The sequence below is a fragment of the Eleutherodactylus coqui genome, chromosome 10, assembly GCF_035609145.1.
Source record: "Eleutherodactylus coqui strain aEleCoq1 chromosome 10, aEleCoq1.hap1, whole genome shotgun sequence".
NCBI classification, from domain to species: Eukaryota; Metazoa; Chordata; class Amphibia; order Anura; family Eleutherodactylidae; genus Eleutherodactylus; species Eleutherodactylus coqui.
The window spans coordinates 115,420,186-115,426,836 of NC_089846.1; the positions used below are offsets into that span (position 1 = coordinate 115,420,186).

The following is a 6,651-nucleotide window of genomic DNA, read 5'->3' on the forward strand; positions in this document are numbered from 1 at the left end:
AACATGCCCCATTTTTCTGCGGATCCCACATGGACGGCTTCTATTGAAGTCAAGGGACTGACACTGCTGACACTGCGGACATGCTGTGAATCCGCCGGAAAGCAGGAGATTTAAAAAAATAAAAAAGTACTGCGCATGCACGCTGCGCGCCCGCCGTGCAGAAGAAAGAAGATCTGGCTGGGATGGAGAAGACCCGCACCACGTCCGGACAGGTGAGAAAATGTCCTTGGCTGTGGGCAGGGTCGGATCCCGCTGCAGGCTCCCACGGGCGGAATCCAACCCGCCCGTGGACATGCGGCCTTAGGTGTAAAGGAGAGTATCACACAGGTATATCCCAGTACAGAGACCACCAGGACGCCACGAGGTGTAGAGCTGACAACGGGGTCTGGTGGTGGGATGTCACCGGAGCAACCAATCAGTATGGGACATGGCAACACTTTTGAAGCTTCCAAACTCCATTGTTGGCAATGTTATTCGGAAATGGAAACCATCCGGTGTGTGCGGTGCACCACATGGAGACCTTATAAACCAACAGAACATGGACCATGAAGCCTTCTACAAGCTGTGAACCTCGTCTGCTGAAACAGTCGCTCAGGAGGTCTCACAGGCCATTGTAACATGCATTAGCACCAGAACCATCCATAGGTAACGGCAGCATGTAAAGGGTTACCACGGACGAGCGTCTGCACACAAAATCACAGCAGTGAGTGCACAGCGGCGCCTGTGATGGTACTTGGAGTGTTGTCCTTGGACTGGAAATTAGTGGAAAGAAATGTTGTGGACAGATGAATCACAGCACACCATCTCCTATTTGTATGGCTGCACTTGTGTGGTTGCCTGTAGAGCGGTTTCTACGTGACTGCATCTTCCCAACAGTGAACTTTGGAGGAGGTTCTGCTATGGTGTAGGGTGTTTTTTTTTACTGGGGAGCACTAGAGCCATTGGTTATAGTGAAGTCCAACCTCAACACCAATGGGCACAGAGATATTCTGGAAAATGTGGCATCACCTACCCTGTGGCAATATTTTGGTACCGCTCCGTGTCTCCTCACATAGCTTACTTGGTATTATAGTACCACATTTTGGTAATTTCTGGTGCATATGGCAATTTGGAGCAATTTTCTGGTTCAACTTACACTCTGTCGCCATAACAACCATTTAACCCTTCAAGGGAGTCATTCACACCAGATTTTTGACAAATCAAGACTTGTGGGAGAATCCCTTTAGGCAGGAGAGAGACCTCTTCCCCAATGACTCAAATCTACACCCAATGATATCACATAAAAAGCCACCTTCACCCCAGGAAAGAAGGCCACAGGTACAACGTACATTTGATTCATAGGCTGGTGAGAGTCACTGCTTGGGACTCAGGACAGTATGAAGGACTGAGGAAGGCTCACTGTTGGTTCAGTTGGTTGACTGGAGTGAAACTGTTCCCCTGTACATCAGTCCAAGCATGATGGGGGCCATGTAGGTACTGCTATATGAGGCGTTGTCACTTCATTTACACCCTTGAGCTGGAATTGCTAAAGGAGTTGACTAGTTTAGAACCCATTTTTGTAAACCCTATAAGGGCTCCTTTTCACTGGCGAGAAAATCGTGCGTTTTTTGAGTGATGCAAGAGTGAGTGAAAATACAGAATTATGAAACCAATGATTTTCAATAGTTTCCTTCACATTTGCAATGTTTTCACTCCTGCAAAGTTGCGAGAAAGAAAAAAATTGCGGCATGCCCTTTCTTTCTGCGTTTTCCGTTTTTATTTTTTTTATCTCCCATGTTTTCCTATGGAGCCTCCTTTTTATCGCATCGCAAAGCACAAACTTGCTTATTTTAGTGCAATGCGATGTGTTTTTAACATTAGAAAGTCCTATTGACTTTCGTGCTAAAAATCATGCAAGAAAATCGCAAGCGGCAGCGATATTTTTGCGAGAAAAAGCAGCGTTGATGCTCAAAATTGCAGAAAAAAAGCCGTGATTTTCTCGATGTGATACCGCGGTCGCCAGTGAGAATGAGCCCTAAAGGAATTTTGAGTTACTGGGAGGGCTTCCTACTTCAGGACCCTCCGGCATTGCTTATTTTCCCCAGAAGTGGTGCAGCAGGAAAGTTGCACTCTTATTGCAGGTTTCCCTTTAAATTACAGTTTATCACTGGGGGTCCAAGCGGGGAGATACTTTGTGATCAGCCTATTGTCAAGGGACAGTGTTAATCATAACTATCAAGCTTCTCTCTTTTGGAAGGACAGTCCCTACTTTTGACCCAGGTCCATATGTCCCTTTTTTACCCTTAATGTCCCTCTTTTTGATCTGGGAAATAGGTTTGCTTTAAAGGAAACTCTCATCAGTTTTTAGCAATATAAACCAAGGCCAGTGCTATGATAATGAGATTTGTATACTTGCAAATTTTGGCGCAGAAATTTCATCGTCTTTCAGCACATTTTGTGTAAATATTCTGCTTGTCTGAAATTACCCTTGCATCCATTAAAAGGTTTTTCATGGCATAGATATTATTGATGACCTAGGTCATCAATAGTTGACTGGCTGGGGTCCGCCACTTAGGAACCTGGTCAATCAGCTGAGTGAACACATGCTGTCAGCACCGCTGTACACAGGGTCGGAATGGAAGCTGCTGCTCTGACCCCGGTGTAGTGGCCAGCGCTTGTAACTGCAGGCTGGGGGCTCACTAAAATCAAGGGGAGTTGCACCAGACACTACACAGTGGAGCGGCTTTTCTCTGACCCCTTTGTATAGCGGTGCTGACAGCATGTGCCCGCTAAGCTCATAGGCTGGGTACCCAAGTCTCGGACCATGGCCGATCAACTATTGAAGACCTATACTGAGGACAGGTCATCAATAGTATTTTTTACCTGGAAAACCCCTGTAACTTCTTTACCAGCCATGACTTGTTGGATATCGGTGGCATTCAACTGCACCTCTTTATAGGTGGGGGGCATTCTACGCCCCGGATGCATGCATTAGTACTCAACTAATTCTGTACCAAACTTGTATTTTCTGCCAAATTAGAGTCTTTGAATCTTATACTCACTGATACAAAATAATACTGAATCTCTCATTTCCTTGCAATGGATTTTACTAACCACTAGAGGTCAATATAACTCCTGGAAAATTTCGTCTGAAATGGTGGCGCAGATTCGTCATTGTTTGCCGTAAACTATACGTATCAATTAGGATTTTTCGGTGGAAAAGAAAACAAAAACACAACTAATTTTTTTCCGTTATTATTTAACAGGAAAAACCCAGACGTGGAGAATGATGAAAGTGCAGGAGCTCATTGCATTTTGTTGTTGCAGCTGTGGCCTTGGTGCAGGAAGAGTCTGAACAGCAGAGCAGAAGTAGCAGTGTTGGTGAGTGACTAACGGCAGCATTATTGGGAGGACAGATTAATAGTAAGTCTGTTGTAAACATATTTTTATTATTGGCTTGTAGCAAATTTCTTGACCTTTTTTGGTTGGTGATCTGGATGGGCTCTGTGGAGGCCAATATTTGTAAAGAGATTGAGCAACTACAATGTTCATGTATAAATGTGCACTATTTAACCCCTTCGCGACTACCCACGATAAATTTACATTGCTGCTGCCTGGGCTCTGTGCAGCAGCAATGTAAATTTATATTGTGTTACCAGCGAAAGTTCGCAGCCCCCCCATAACAAATAAAACGCCTGAAATAGGCTGTTCCTAACAACTTGTTCAGGTGCCATCATCAGGACACAATTGAATCAGGTCCCTGTGATGTCATCAGTGCCAACCAATTACAGTCCTGATCAGGAAAGTTTGACTTGGTAACAAACTTTCCTGGAATGTCAGCACTGTATCATTGTGTCTCTTCTCTTTTCCCCTGTTCTCCTTTCAGAGGAGGTCTCAGAGTAGGAAAGCATAAAGTACAACCCATTAACCCCTTCCACACATTGAAAGTTAACCCCTTCTATTACAATTACATATGCTATTTTTTAGTATAGGTAATTGTATAGTGTAGCATTTATTTTTAATAATCCCCACCCCCACCCCCCGAGTCCAACACCACCACTCTGGGTCTGCACCATGACATGTTGTTTGCCAATGACAGACCTCAGTGAACTCTGTCAGTAGCTGCAGCGGACAGTACTGTCTTGTAGACATGCTGCTGCAGCCTGTAAACATTACGTCACAGAGCAGACCCCGCATGGTGCTGGACAGGTGAATATGAGCTGTTTAATTATTTTTTCACATGGGCAGCCTCTTTAGGAAAAAGTTTAACAAGTGAGGCAACTCCTTTATCCGGTATGTGAAATATTGTTGTCCTATTTTCAGGGCAGGTCATCAATAGTATCGTAGATCAGGACCCCCACTGATAAACTATTGGCTCGGCCAATGCGCTCGTCCAATCAGCTGATTTCCGAAGGAAGCAGGCGGCTCTGTTCTTACTGTAGTTGCCCGGCTTTGTATTGTAATGTGTTTTGCTATTACAATTTATTTAAATTGGAAATTATTGATATGAAACATTTTTTCAATTCTTTTTCTGCGAGACGGACAGTCTTGTGTTATAACAGAGATCATAAGTATAAGGGTGGCTTCACACGAGCGTGTGTGTACATAGGTGTGCACCCACGTACGTGCACAAACACACGTGAATACAGGTCTGTGCATTGCCTTTAATGGAGCAGCGGCTGCTGCCGGCGGCTCCATTGACGGCAATAGTCTGCTGGCCCCCCTGAATTGTTTTTCAGAGAAGAGCTTTACATATAAGCTCTTCCTTGAAAAACAAGAATTTTAGTGTAAAAAAAATTTCGTACCTGTCCGCCGCTGCCGTGTCCCCGCCAGGATGAAGAACACATCTGCCGCATGTGGCAGATGTTTCCTTCATCCCCGCGAGGAAAAAGAATTCCCTGCTGCTACATCTGCCACATCTGTGACAGATGCAGCAAAGGAATTCTTCATCCTGCAGTAAATAAAGAATTCCCTACCACTGCTGTCACAGATGACAGCTGCGGTAGGGGATCCAGCTGCCGGCACCCTGTAATTGTTAGTCAGGGAAGGGCTTTAAATATAAGCCCTTGCCTGAAAAACAAGAATTTTAGTTTAAAAAGTGGTGTTAAAAATTTAAAAAAAATCGTACTCACCTTCCTTCAGCTGCCGGGGCTCAGCTGCATCCTCTTTGCTGTCTCCGGCTCTGCAATGCAGTTCTTTCATCCCTGCCTGCTGAAATAGCTGCTTCTGATTTATTGGGTTGCTCAGCCATTACAGACAGCTGCTTCTGGTTGGCTGACAGCCGAGAGCTGCCTGTGATTGGCTGAGCTCTCAGCCAATCAGAAGCAGCTCTTTCAGCAGGTGGGGATTTTAAATCCCCACCTGCTGAAAGAACTGCTTTGAAGAGCCAGGTAGAGCGCAGAGAAAATGCGGCTGAGCCACTGCAGCTGAAGGAAGGTATCTTTTTTTTTTTAACACCACTTTTCCTTGTTTTTCAGGGAAGGGTTATATTTAAAGCCCTTCCCTGAAAAACAATCACAGGATGCCGGCAGCTAGATTCCCTACTGCAGCTGTCATGTGTGACAGCTGTGGTAGGGAATTCTTTATTCCCTGCAGGGATGAAGAATTCCTTTGCTGCATCTGTCACAGATGTGGCAGGCGCAGCAGGGAATTCTTTTTCCTCATGGGGATATCTGCATGTGGCAGATATGTTCTTCATCCCTGCGGGGGACATGGCAGCGGTGGACAGGTAAGTTTTTTTTCCCCAGAGAAGAGCTTATAAGTTGATTCTAACCAGACAACCCCTTTAAATAGCCAAACGACTAATGTAATATTTCGATGCCTGAATGACTTACCCAGCACTCACCATTTCTCTTTGCACACAGCTCCTAGGAATGCCAACCAAAACACGGACTTCACCATAAATTCCACGGAACGGTTGTTCACAAAGCAATGGAGGGAGCGAATCTTCAGAACGGCCCTGAAGAATCAGATTGCTATTTTATAATAAAATTAAAAAATAGACATGGAAGATCTGAGCTGAAAGTACCAAAAAGTGAAAGTGGGGAAGAAAGCTTCCTGTTCCTGTGCCACCATCTAAGGATTCCTCCAGAGAAGATAAGATTGGTTTGTAGAGGAAAGATAGTGACGAAGGACAATATATCCACTTTCATGACCAACGGAACAGTTTTTCAAGCATTTGGGGAAGAAGCTGAAGATGAAACTGGTCTGGATGTCAGAGACATTGAGGTGCTGATGGATCAGTTATCAGTGGAGAGGAACGTGGCTGTAAAAGCCTTGAGGAAGACTGGAGATCTCATTGACGCCATCTTATATGTTTCTGATAACTTGTAGAACTTTGTTCATGTTACAGGTTGTAATTAAACAATCATTTTATCTGTTACCTCCCACTTCTGGCATTATCACACTTACTGGTATTCATGGGTATATGGTTTATAGATCAATGTGGTCAGGTGTTCCCAAATCATTGGCTCAAGTTTCTATAGGACCCTCTGCATTCGACCCCCTTAGTCTTGACAGCTTTAGTCTTGTATGTATTACTGAGAACTGGCTGGTCCACACCTCCTGGTTGAGGAGCAATTGCTGCACATTACCAAAATATGAACACGTCACTTAAAGGGGTTTTCCGACAACCCCTAACATTGGCGGTAGTGGGAGGACAAATTGTATGTA

At 44.7% G+C, this 6,651-nt stretch overlaps 1 long non-coding RNA gene across 1 annotated transcript; it reads left to right on the plus strand.

Moving 5' to 3' along the window:
* Nucleotides 1-3,146: 3,146 nt before the first annotated feature.
* On the plus strand, nucleotides 3,147-6,361 carry LOC136579823 (uncharacterized). Its single transcript, XR_010786928.1, has 2 exons — nucleotides 3,147-3,360; nucleotides 5,844-6,361. It is a non-coding gene; the product is annotated as an uncharacterized lncRNA (long non-coding RNA).
* The last annotated feature ends 290 nt before the right edge of the window (nucleotides 6,362-6,651 follow it).